Source organism: Equus asinus, chromosome 8, assembly GCF_041296235.1.
Source record: "Equus asinus isolate D_3611 breed Donkey chromosome 8, EquAss-T2T_v2, whole genome shotgun sequence".
In the NCBI taxonomy this organism is placed as follows: domain Eukaryota; kingdom Metazoa; phylum Chordata; class Mammalia; order Perissodactyla; family Equidae; genus Equus; species Equus asinus.
This window is the reverse complement of record NC_091797.1, coordinates 21,411,862-21,424,306: the sequence shown is the minus strand read 5'-3', so window position 1 is coordinate 21,424,306 and position 12,445 is coordinate 21,411,862. Positions and strand designations below refer to the sequence as shown.

Below are 12,445 nucleotides of genomic sequence, written 5' to 3'. Positions count from 1 at the left end.
GTCTGCCTTCAGGGAGCCCCGATCTGATGGGGAAGTCATATTGATGTCTGCCTGGAGGAACTTAACAGTGCAAAGGGGGAACCCAGCCTCCCCCGGGGGATCTCTCTGTCTGAGGGCTATGCTCCCATGAGCACTCGGGCTTAAACGAGGTTGTGTGGGTGCATGTGAATGTGCAGAGCCCAGTGGGGAGAGAGGATCCCTGGCTGAGCCCAGGGCAGGGGATCTTCCCCAGAAGTGCTTCTGAGATGCTGGAAGACAGAGGGCTGAGGGAGACAGAAGTGTCACCACATCTGATCTGGGGGTGGCTGGGCTCGCTGCCCCGAACAGCTGGGCCACATCTGGCTTCCAGACATCCACCTCTTGCTCCATGATTCACTCCAGCCTCACATGTTTGCCGAGATGTGGGGACACAGGCTTCGAGCTGCACATGCTCCCCAAAGCATGCGCAGCCCAGAGCACATGGAAGACGGCAGCTGTGGCTGGGAGTGGGCAGGCACCACTTCTTTTCCTACTCCTGGCCCTAGTGTCACTTCTCACCCAGCCACTGCTGCCGGCGAGAGGACGGTCGAGTCCACTCTTGAGTCACCATGACTCAGTCTCCCCGCTTGGAACCCTCACACTCAGCCTTCACAAGCTTTATGCAGGGACAGTGAGCAGGCTTGGAGTCAGCAGGGAGGAGGCGGCATTGCCAGCCAGGGGTTCCCAATGCCCCCCACTCAATCCTTCCTGCTGAAGGGAACATTCAGGAGAGCAGAGGATGGGGCTTGGAGGGAGAATAACATGCAGGGACGGAGAAAGTAGGGAGCACAGGGCATTTCCCCATCAAGTGGGAGCTCCCTGAGGACACGCTGTGTCTCCCCTCAGACTGGGGCTCCCTGAGGACAGGGCCGTGTTTCCCCTCAGACTTGGGCTCCCTGAGGACGGGGCCATGTCTTCCCTCAGACCGGGGCTCCCTGAGGGTGGGCCGTGTTCTCCCCTCAGACTATGGAACTTCCATGAAAGCAGGGACTTTACCTTTTCCAATAACTGGATCTGAACTGGATCTCCCTGAGCTCTAGAACAGGTGACTCACCCACTGTCTACATCAGTCTGGGTTTTCAGACTTGTTGGAGGTGGTAGGGATCAACTTTCCAAAAACCCCCATGCTGAGGGATGACAGTTATGCTCACTGGCTGGGGGGCTCCCTCAGTGCGCAGCCTGCTCCCAGTTTGCCCACTCACCCCTCTGGGTGGTCCCTCCCACAGTCTAGCCTCAGTCTCTTGTGCTAAATCATCCGCTGGGCAGGGCAGACCCACAGGACATGTCTGCAGGGCCTTGTGGAGTGGGGGGTCCAGCTGAGAAAGCTGGCATGCTCTGGCTTCATCATCTCACGTCCCGTCACCCTCAGCTGGAGGGGCTGTAAGTCCAGTTCCCCCAGATCCACCACTGAACATCGGGAGGGGCAGACAAGCCTGAGCATCTGTGGCCTGGGGAGGCTGGGCTAGGCAGGCTCCTGCTTCCATGAGCCCAGATCAACACAGGAAGTGGGTCCCAACCCCTACTCATCCTTATCCTGCACGCTAGCCCCCCGGACTAGATAAGAGGGGAGGCCTCCTACACCAATGGATCACTGTGAGGGGCAGCACTCCCCTGGAGTGGATCCACTTGGAAGTGAAGGAAGCAGGCAACGGGCTGGACAGGCCTGGAAATTCCTCCCCACCCTTAATCACCTTTTCATACCAGGAGCAGGGCTCTCTCCAGCCCTCTGCCCCCACTCATCCCTGTCTCCTCCTCACCTCCCGCACCTCTGTCAGGGAAATGAACCACGAGGCCATGCAGCACTGGGTCTGCCATGGCCACACGGAAGCTAAGACTTCTGGGCCCTCCTTGTTCCACTGACAACCCCACCTCCAGGCTGGCAGGGTCGGAAAGCCTGTGCCTCTCCACCTAGCATTGAGGATTGGGCATCACCATGGCTGAGAGTGCCCTGAGGTATCAACCTCACTGTACAGATGGGGAGACGGAGGGCTGTGCTGTTACACAGGGTAGATCCAGCCCTGGAGTGAGCCGCCCAGGCATGTAGTCAGCACTCACTCTGTGTGAGTCAGGGCGGCCCCTCTCCCAGTTGGACTGTGAGCTCCCTGAGGTCAGGGCCTGGTCTCCAGCTTCCTGAAAGGAGCTTGCTAAATCAGGGCAGGCTGAGTGCAGAGCCCAGGCTGGCCCTGGCGGCAGATTCAGACAGAAAGCCTCCAATCCCACTGGTGTCTCCCGCCCTAGTCCTAGGGAACGCACAGTTCAGAAGATTCTCCAGATCCCCACCCCCTTCCCTTTGCTTTGCACTGCCCCTCAGCCTAACCAGGCTGGCTGCAGGGCCTCCTCACCTCTGGGCCCCTCTTTGGCTACAAGCCCCGCCTGCTTGGTTCCTGGCAGTCCCAAACTCCTGGTGCCTGGGGAAGAAGGGTCTAAGGTGCACAGGCAGACATGCATCCAGGCTGGATTGGACCACCTGGAGGAGCCCCCAGAGCCTGGTACAGGAGCCCTCTCTCCCAAGCTGGCAGAATGGGGACAGAAGCCCCCATGCCATCCTCTACCCCTGGGGCCCAGCCACTGGCCGTGCTAGGTCCAGCTTGGCCAGTGCCCCTTTCCCTCTCACCATCCACCCAGCATCAGTCCTCATTCAAGTACAGTCCTTGCTCCAGCCAGACGTCTGAGCACAGACTCGTCCCCAAGAAACCCATGCCTGACCCTTCCAGTTTCTGCGCATCCTGCCCTCTCTCCCTCCTCTCCCCACAGAAGCCATCTCCCCCTGGGATACTGGGCTCACCACACTCTGCAGAGCTCTGACCCATGAGGAGAGCCAGCCTGACCCCAGCCCAGGGAAGAGTCTCAGCAGAGGCAGCAGGCAATGGGCAATGACTCAGCTTCCCCAATAACCGAGCATGCCTCTGTCTTGCGCCCAAACCACTCTCCTCTCTGTTCCGATTGCCAGCCTATGCCTACTCTCAAGGCAGCAAGTTCGTTAGGTCTGCTTCCCATTGTGTGGGTGAGGATGTGGTCTCTCTCTTATCGGCGGCCAAGACTTGCTGCAACCCGACTCTGCAGCAGAGAGAGCTGTCCTCGAGCCCAACACTCAAGTTCATACTCTGTAATCTAGAGAGAGGCTCTCACAGAACCTGTCGGCTTCAATCACTATCTCTACTTTACATACCTTTTTGGTCAGGTAGCTGGGGGTTTTTTCACATTTATTTAATTGTGGTAAAATAAAAAGAATATAAAATTCACCATCTTAATCATTTTAAAGTGCACAGTTCAGTGGAATTAAGCAATTCACATTGTTGTGCAACCATCGCCGCCAACCATCTCCAGAAGGCTTTTCATCTTCCCCAACTGAAACTCTCTACCCATTAACCACTAACTCCTCATCCTTCCCTCCTCCCAGCCCCTGGCAACCACCATTCTACTTTCTGTTTCTATGAATCTGATACGTCATTAAAGTGGAGTCATACAGCATTTGTCCTTTCATGATTGGCCTGGCTGATTTCACTTAACATAATGTCTTCAAGGTTCATTCACATTGTAGCTCGTCAGAATTTCCTTCCTTTTTCAGGCTGAATAATATTCCCTTGTATGTACATACCACATTTTATTTCTCCATTTCGGTAGCTTGTGTATTAAGTACTTTCTTAGAAAATCAAAGTAATGCATTCTCAGGGTAAAATGTCTGAAGAGATTAGAAGCAGATAAAGTGAAAAGTGAAAGCTCACCTCTGCCCCACCCACCTCATTCTGCTCAGAGTGAATCCCTAAAATTTTCAAAGCAGAAAGCAGATAGATTCATATCCATTTTTTACACAAATAGTGACATACTCCTCACCAGTACTTCTCAGATGTGAGCGTGCATCAGAATCCCCTAGAGAGCATGCTAAAACAGACTGCTGCGCCCCAGCCCGACGGTTCCTGATCCAGTTGTTCTGGGGCCGCCCAAGAGTCTGGGTCTCTAACAGGCTCCGTGGGAAGCCAATGCAGCCCGAGGGTGTACCCTTTGTTGACCAGTGTGATCAAAGCAATGTTTCACCTCTTGCTTTTAGTAACTATTAACCCATCAAGCTGGACCTCATTTGTGTGTGTGTGTGTGTGTGTGTGTGTGTGTGTGTGTGTGGAGATTGGCCCTGAACTAACATCTGTTGCCAATCTTCTTTTTCTTTTTTCTCCCCAAAGCCCCAGTACATAGTTGTACGTCCTAGTTGTAGGTCACTCCAGTTCTTCTATGTGGGACGCCACCACACCATGGCTTGATGAGCACTTCTAGGTGCGCGCCCAGGATGCAAACCAGTGAACCTCGGGCCACCGAAGCAGAGCACGCGAACTTAACCACTCGACCACTGGGTTGGCTCCAGGACCTCATTCATTTTAACCACTGCATACTACTCTGGTGTTCGGATGCCCCACAACATAGCTAATTGGTGCCCTTTTGATGAACTTGACGCTGCTTCCAGTTTTTCAGATTTGAAAAGAAAATTGCAATGAACACACTTGTAGGGCTACTTTGAACACCTTGATATTTGTGACAGTGTATCTGATAAATTCCTAGGTACGGAAGCCCTGAGCCAATGATTTATGAGTTAATACTTCTTATGTACATCACCAACCCCCTTCACAGGTCCAGTTGCCTTCCCACCAAATCTGAGGATGCCTGTGTCCACAAAGTAAGGGGTCACCCGTTTTGGTTGTTGTCAGTCAGATTGGGGAATAGAGAATCTTATCATTTCTTAATTTTGATTTCTTGTGTTTTGACCTAGGACAGGCATTTTCACCTGTTTATTAGCCATTAGTGTTCCCTTTTTTTTTTTTTTGGTGGGGAAGATTCATGCTGAGCTAACAACTGTGCCAATCTTCCTGTATTTTGTATGTGGGTTGCCACCACAGCATGGCCGCCAACGAGTAGTGTAGGTCCGTGCCCGGGAACCAAACTCAGGACTGCCAAAGCAGAGTGCACCAAACTGAACCACCAGGCCATGGGACCAGCCCCTAGTAGTCCCTTTTTTGTTCATGTGCTTTGCCCATTTTTCTATTTGTTTTTCTTTTCCTTATTGACTTCTAAGAACTCATCTGTCATATATCTTGAAAATATTTCTTCTGGTTTATTATTTGCCTTTAGACTTCAGGATTTAAAATTTTTACTTAGCCAATTTTTAAAAATCTTTCCCTTTGTGATTCCCATATTTTGTGTCATACAGTCCCCAATCCAAGAATATATACATTTAAAATCTCTTATTAATGTTTTCTTCTAGTAATTTTATGATTTCCTTTTCACTTTTAAACATTTCATCCATCCGGGACTTATTTCAGAATAAGGAATAGAGAACTGATTTTATTTTATTTTTCCTAAACAGCTAGCCAGTTTTCCAATTTGATTGAATAATTCATCTTTTCTCCTCTGATCTAAAATGTCAATTTATCATATATTCAATTTCCATTTGTTCACGGTGTCTGTCTGGACACTCTTCTGTTCCTTTGATCTGTCTGTCTGTTCCTGTGCCAGGACTCAACTGTTTTATTACTGGAGCTTTATACAACATTTTAGTAGCTCTAGTTGCCCCCTATAATCCCTCTTTTTCAGAATTTTCCAAGCTCTTTTTGCATGTTTATTTTTCCAGATGAATTTTAATATAATCAAATTCAAAAGATCTTGTTGTTTTTCACATCTTCTAACATGCAATTTTCTGACTTCTCAGCCCACAGCAGAACAGAAACAAGTCAACAAGAACAAGGTGGGGTGGTCAGCCTGAGGCAGGCAAGGTGATGGTAGTGGAAATGACAACTAATAGGAGGGAGTTGATGAAGAACTATAACAAGTAGACACATCAACTATTAAAATGTAGCCATCATAGAATGGGCCTTTAGTGTGGGGCTGAACAAGACCCTGGATTTTCACTGTATTACAGCCAGGATAGTGATGGACACTTGTAACCACAGCTCTGAGTCATAAAGACTCACATGTTCTGCAACCTCTGATTAAGAAGGCAGGAAAGTGTGTAATAGCCACTAGTGATTTCCATCCAAAATATCTCTTTTTAAGGTCTCAGATATTAATGTCTGGAAAACTAGTGTGAAATGGTTCATTCTTGAATGATGACAGAAGTATGACATATTACTGGTTTCTCTACAGTTTTCTCAAAACCCACCTCCAAATTCCAAGAAGCTGCCAACTCTGGGATTTGAATTCACTCTATCTGTGGAAACACAGCTGAGGGAAACATCCTCAGCCTTTCAGCCAGTCCACACACAATAATAAAAAAAAAAAAACGGTTTAGCTCTTACTAAGCATCTGTCTCCAATACACGAGGCATGTTATACGCAGACTACATTTTAATCCTCAATGGCCCCACTAGGTGAATACTACACTCCCATTAGACAGGAAACTGAGGCTCAGAGAGATCAGACTTGGGCAAGTTCAAGTTAACATGTGACAAAGAACCCTCAGCCACCTTCACTCCCACATGCCACTAACCAGACCTGTTCAACTCACTGCCAACCACCACATGATGTCCTAAAGGCCACCAATCCTATTCAGACATCCCTTTGTAGGGCCTTGCCCAGAGCCTGAATAGCCAGGAGAGGCCTCATCCCTGCCTCTGAGTGTCAGCAACGGTGGAAGGAGGTGCCAACCTGGGCCATCTAGGGAAGGAAGGGACAGACCCCAGGCCACCCACTGACCAGCCCCTGAGATCCAGGGCTCAGGCAGTGGGGAGGGTGCCTCTGGGACTCAGGAAATAACTCCAAGGTGAGTACTGCCTGCCATAGCCTGGCATGGCCTCCCTACACTCCCTGGTTATCTCAGGAAAGACTCTGTGTTCACCATACCATACCTGTGCCAGCCTGGTCCTGTCCTGGACACCGGAGGGAATGGGAGTTGTGCAGGTGACATGCAGAGGGAGGAGGCGGCAGGGAAAGGCACTTCCTTGGGAGTATCCCATCCAAGAGGAGATAAAGGTCAATGCACTCCTATGTTTTTCCTTGACAGCCAATTGTTAAGGCCCTCTAGAGCCCTAATGGTGCCTGTCAGAGATTCAGGTAGAGAGAGGTGGGCCCCTGAGGGCCTCCAGGCTCAGAGCTCCTGGGCAAAGGTGGGACTATAGGGTCATGAATCTAGTGTCATCGACTCTCCCCCCCCCCCCCCCCACCGCGCCGCCCTCCCCACCTCCCACCTGAGTTTGCAGCCCTTTGTGACCCCAGCCCAGGACCTAGCTGACAGTAGATCAGTGACCCAGACGAAGACGAGGGCAAGGGAACCAATTCATTTCAGCACCTAGTCATCATGAAGCGCCTACTACGCACAAAGGACCGTGCTGTTGGGGTGGAATGAAAAGGGGCCCGGGCAGAAGCCACGTTCGCTGGAAGGCAAGCAGAGCGCCACGAGAAGGCCTTGGAGCAGTGGGAACCCCAACGCCCAGCATCCCCAACTTCGGCGCGCAGAAGAGCCGCGGACTCCGGAGCTCCGCGCGCGCTCCCAGGGTCGGCGCCGCACGCGCACGCGCGCCCGCAGCCGCTCCCCCGCCCGCACAGCTCTGGCTCCCGCGCGCGCGCACTTGAGGCGTCCCTTGTGCGTCTCCTCCATTCGCTACGTGCAGAATGGTCCGTCGGCAGCAGCTGCAGCGCCGGGTGGGAGGGGGAGGAGGAGGGGAGGGGAGGGGGAGGCGGCGCCCAGGTCTGGAGGAGGGGCCGCGGCGGGCCGGGCCGGGGAGAGCTGGGGGAGAGGGGCTGCGCGAGAGCCCGGGTGGGCGCGACGCTTCCCCCGCTCGTCTCCTGCTCGCCATTGCTTCCTTCTGTGAGGCCATTACGGCCGTCCCCCTGCTCCCTGCCCCGGCGTCCTGGAGCCCAGCCGACCACGAGGGTTTTTCTCCGTGTTGTATCTTCCCGAAAACCCAGAACCCAAACCCAAGAAAGAACCACTCCTGTTGTCCTCTCTCCCCTCCTCCAGTCCCAATGACATTTCCCGGCTTTTGTGTGAGATGACCCAAAAGCAAGCCCTTCTCCACTCCTCCTCCATGCAATGGGGTCCCTAAAAGCTACCCTCACTCCCCTTCTCTCTTACTCACCTGGAGGAAGGGGAATGGAGAGGATGGACACCAGAGCCTCCTATTTCCCAGCATTTCCACACAGGGAAGGCAAGCATCTCACCGTGCGCACTCCGACAGGAGGGCAGGAGGGCGGAAAGGTGGAATAGCCCAGAAGAGCAGGCTGCTGCCCAGGCCCCTAGGCCACATCCGAAGGACGTATGTCAGGACCCTCCTAGATTGGCATGAATTCACCCACATTACGGGGCTGGGTCCTACACACCTGTTTGTAAAGAGCTCCCCAGGAATGTAGTGCTGAGGGGCCACCAAGGGGTGGATGGTATATCCCTGGAGGATCTCAAATAGACAAGTTCCCTGTCCTGCCAGGAATCCAGATGTTGCCCAGATGTCCACAGCAGCCCCTCCTAGAGGGTGGGACACCAGCTATTCTGTGCAGCCCCTCCCAACCCATCTCCCAGGGTCAAGGGAGGAAAGCTGGCGACCTCCACTGCCCCTTCCCCATTCCGGCTGTTGGGAGGGGGCAGCTCCCTCATCCTGGGTTCACTTCTAAGGCAGTCACCTGAGTTCAGCCTGTGATCTAACCTCTAGTCCTCTGCTGACAGGTTAAGTCTAGAGCCCCAGGAAGGAGGGCGTCCTGGGTCAGTTTCATTTCACATAAACGGACTGTCCCTGGATCCAGGGAAGCGGATTCTCCCGTTTCCTCCCCGGTGCCTCAGTCTTTTTGGAGGCGCCCTCTGCTGGCCACTGGGAAGTGCAGGAAAGAACAGAGTCCTGCAGACTCAAAGAGCGTCTACAGAAAGGGACAAGAGGTAGAGGCAACCGGGAGCCAACTGAGAGCGGTGGCTGGACTGCCACAAATAAGAGAGGCATGCTGAAGCCTTCTTGGAGGTGGGTTTTTGAGCCAGCTTTCAGTGGGCAGAGAAGGGCAAGCCAAGCTGGCAGATGGGGGCTCAGGACCCCCTCAGGCCACTCCCTGAATGGTTCACACACTCACCAACTCTGATGGCTGCTGTGCCTTGTCAGGGGGCCCTCACTGTCAGTCTCTATTGGGGTGTGAGCTGGGAGGAACAGCCGGGGCTGGAAGTCCTGAACCTTCTAGTCATGGCCTGGCTCCTCAGGGCTGAGAAAAAAAGTAACCCCAGACAGAAGCCTGCAACTGACAAATTTTTGCCCCCACCCCCACCCCACATACATAAGGATGGTCCAAGCCCAGGTCCCTGGCATGGTGGGGCTCAAGGTGGGGTAGGGGCCTGAGTCACAGCCTGGTGTGGTACTGCCCTGGCTCAGGAGAGGCCAGCTAGCTGAGAGGTGAGACCCGGGTCAACAACCCATCACCCTGCCTCGGGCTGCCAGGCATCCTCCCCATCACGTCTCACACGTGGGGCCAGGGCAGTGCCAGGGCGGGGCCAGGGCCTTGTGGGCTGTGTAGCACTAGGGCCTGTGCCTCAGGGCCACCAAGGGGCAGGAGGAAAAGAATGAAGGGGTTCTCACTGCTGCAGCAGGAAGAGCTGGGGTGAGAAAGTGGAGGAATTGGATGGACCCCCAGGCATCTGGAGTCTCTCCCAGCGTGCTAGGCGAGGGAGGCAGCAGGTGCCACCAGGGACTGGCAGCTTCTAGGACATGCCCCTCAAGCTGCTTCTCCTGAGGAGGGTCACCCTCAGGCCATCAGCATCTGCACAGGCCCTTTGCCTTCCATAGGCAGCCCCTGCTCCCAGTCTTCTCAGGCCCCACAGGGGCCCAAGTGCCCAGAGCCCCAGGAAGGTCGAGGGCCTAGCTGCCTGCAACACTCCACTCACTGATACACTGACTTCCACCTTCCTGGCCAGGCCCCGTTCCAGACCCAGCCAGGGTGAAGAGGACTCCCAGGGGCGGAGATCGAGGCCCAGGAGAGAACAGAGAGTATCCTGCTTTAATTGGAGGTAATTAGTTAATTTACTCTGAAAGCAGTGGGGGAGGGGAGGGGTTAGGGCCTGTGGACTAATAGGGCTCAAATTCTCAAATCCTGGTGAGTCTCTTTCCAGACCAGAGCTGATCTGAGTGAACCCACACACACAGGAGCGGCAGTCTTTGGCCCCAGGCCAGACGAAGGCCTGGAGCAGACTGGGGTGGCCCTGCAGGAAAAAAGCAGGTGCCCTGGAGTGGGCAGAACAGGCCTTTTGAGGTTAGGCAGGTGGGAACTGGCCTGAGAAGGACTGGGGAGGTGCAGGGGGCTCTGGAATGGGAACTCTCCTCTGACGGATAATTTCATCCCTCTCAAGGTCAGTGCCCCCCTCCCCAAGTTAGGGTCCCCATTCTGAGTCAGTGGGCTCCCTGGGCGGCTCATCCTAAGGGAAACAGGGCCGAAGGCTAACTTCATTCACTGCCTCCTGCTTCAGGAAACCATTCCAATCACCGGGAAAGGGGCGTCGGAGGCTAGAGCCCCTGCCGGGCCCCCGGGGGCGTGTCGTCGGCCCGACGCGTCGCCGGCCAGCGGCGTGGCGAGGACTCTGGCCGGCAGCCTCCCGCGCCGTCAGGAGCAGCTGACTCGCTGGCGGCGGGCCAGGTCGTGGCGGGGCCGGGAGGCAGCAACGTGCGGCGCGGCATGTCGCGGGCTCAGCGGCGGGGAAACGTGGGGGCGGGCCCGGCGCGCCGCCCCCCCCACCCCACGCAGGCCCATTCATAAAACCCGCGGGCGCTGCCGGGCCTGGCAGCCTGGACTCCTAATTGCAAACTCATTAAGGAGTTTGCATCTCATTTGCATGGAAATCATTTCCTGGCCCTAAACAGACGAATGCCCCCTTCCTTCAGCCCCCTTTGCCCCGCTCTACCCATCCACAGTCTGGGAGGGGAGAGGGGCCTGTCTCTGCCCTGTGCCCCCTCCTTTGCCTCACCCCTCCCATCCCCCTGGTGAGGAGTGGGGCAGGGGGGTTGGCAGAGCACCCACCTAGCTGGGATTCCTACCTGGGCCGCAGGTGAGCCGGCTCTGCCCCAGTGGGTCCAAGCGAGGGGAGGTGCCCGCCAAGTCATTTGCCCCCCGGCCTGGCCATGCCCAGGGAAGGGAGGAGGCGGCTGGCGGCTGGCCGCAGCAGCTGGTTGTACCTGGCAGGACTAGGGCTGGTGGGTGAGGCTGTTCGTGCCCAGCCTCACGTACATGCTTAGCCACAGGCTGTGCTCCCACCCCCACACCCCTCGCCCCACAGAACAAGCGCCCAGTGACTACAGAAACAGACACCCAGTCACGGCGCACAAAGGCACCCACACCGGGCCGGCCATCATGGCCGCCGCCCTGGCAGCTACCCTTGGGGGCAGGCATATGCCTTCACAAGCCATTTGGTCCTTCTTCAGCGCCCTGCCAGGGTTGGGGGGAAGGGGCTTCTCTTGAGACTTTTCTGAGTAAGGGGAGCTAGTAGAGGAGCTCTCTTCTGTATCCCAGACGCAGCTTCTTCCCCTCCTCTTCTGCAACCCATATTCATGGAGGCCCCAGGTGCTGCACCCTGCGTGAGGACGTGCCCAGGCACAGGGTTGCAGGGCACTCCAACCCAGAAGGGGCAGCGGAGGAGGAAGCCCCTGAGGAAGGAGCACCTAAGTGCCTCCCCAGTGGGGCCCTGTCCTTCCTGTCCCAAATGTGTGTATGCTCCCCAACTTCCAGGACGGGGGGAACCTTGTAAACTGTTGGAAATGGACTAGAATTACCTAAAGCACATGAAATCAGATTCTACTGGGGACATAATGTCCTGGTTCTATATATCCTGAGACAGTTTAAAAAGTAATCACAAAACTTGTAGCATTAGGGTCTAAAACAAAAACCTCCTTCTTGTCCAAATCATCTGGGTCCCTCCCCAGACATAGCCCTGCTTATGCTTCCTGTCTGCCCACACTCCCACCTGCTGCCCCTGAAGTTTCTCCCTTCCCTTGCTAGAGCATGAAGAGGTGGGCAAGGATGTTCTGGAACACTGACCATAGTCCATCCTGAATGGAATTGGACTGACTCGACCCTCTCATCTCCTGGAGCAGCTGGGTCTAAAGTGTGTGTGCACGGGTACAGACGTACAGGAGGAAAATATTAGGACGTCGGTGGGTGTTTTCATTTCATCCCTTTTTCATTTAGTGTGAGTGTGTCTTAATATAAAACTATGTTTATGTTACAGGTGCATGCTTAACAATTTTTTTATTGCTACAGAGCACGATCAAAAAAACTTTGGAGACCACTGGTCTAGGCTTATGGTGGGGTGGTTGCACATGGGGGATGGCTTGTCTTGTTCATCTTAGTATCTGTCCTGAGAAATGGTCAGCTCAGAGCCTGGCAGGGGGCAGGGGGCAGGAGGCAGGGACAGAGACAGAGTGTTGAATGAACAAAGTCCACCCCTAGAACTGACAGGTGAGCAAACTGAAATAACTCTGGGTGGGGAG

General features: G+C 54.5%; 2 long non-coding RNA genes across 3 annotated transcripts in view; one reads left to right on the top strand and one right to left on the bottom strand.

The window, feature by feature from the left end:
- The window catches only part of LOC123288316 (uncharacterized), an 80,805-nt gene extending 72,594 nt beyond the window's left edge, over positions 1–8,211 (bottom strand). The window contains exon 1 of the long non-coding RNA XR_011504962.1: positions 8,078–8,211. This is a non-coding gene — a long non-coding RNA (uncharacterized lncRNA). The remainder of the gene's footprint in view (positions 1–8,077) is intronic.
- LOC123288318 (uncharacterized) lies at positions 5,849–12,145 on the top strand. Of its 2 annotated transcripts, none has more exons than XR_006531970.2 (3): positions 5,849–6,762; positions 9,883–9,975; positions 10,432–12,145. It is a non-coding gene; the product is annotated as an uncharacterized lncRNA (long non-coding RNA). The 2 variants fall into 2 exon arrangements; XR_006531969.2 differs by lacking the exon at positions 5,849–6,762 and adding an exon at positions 8,821–8,944.
- The last annotated feature ends 300 nt before the right edge of the window (positions 12,146–12,445 follow it).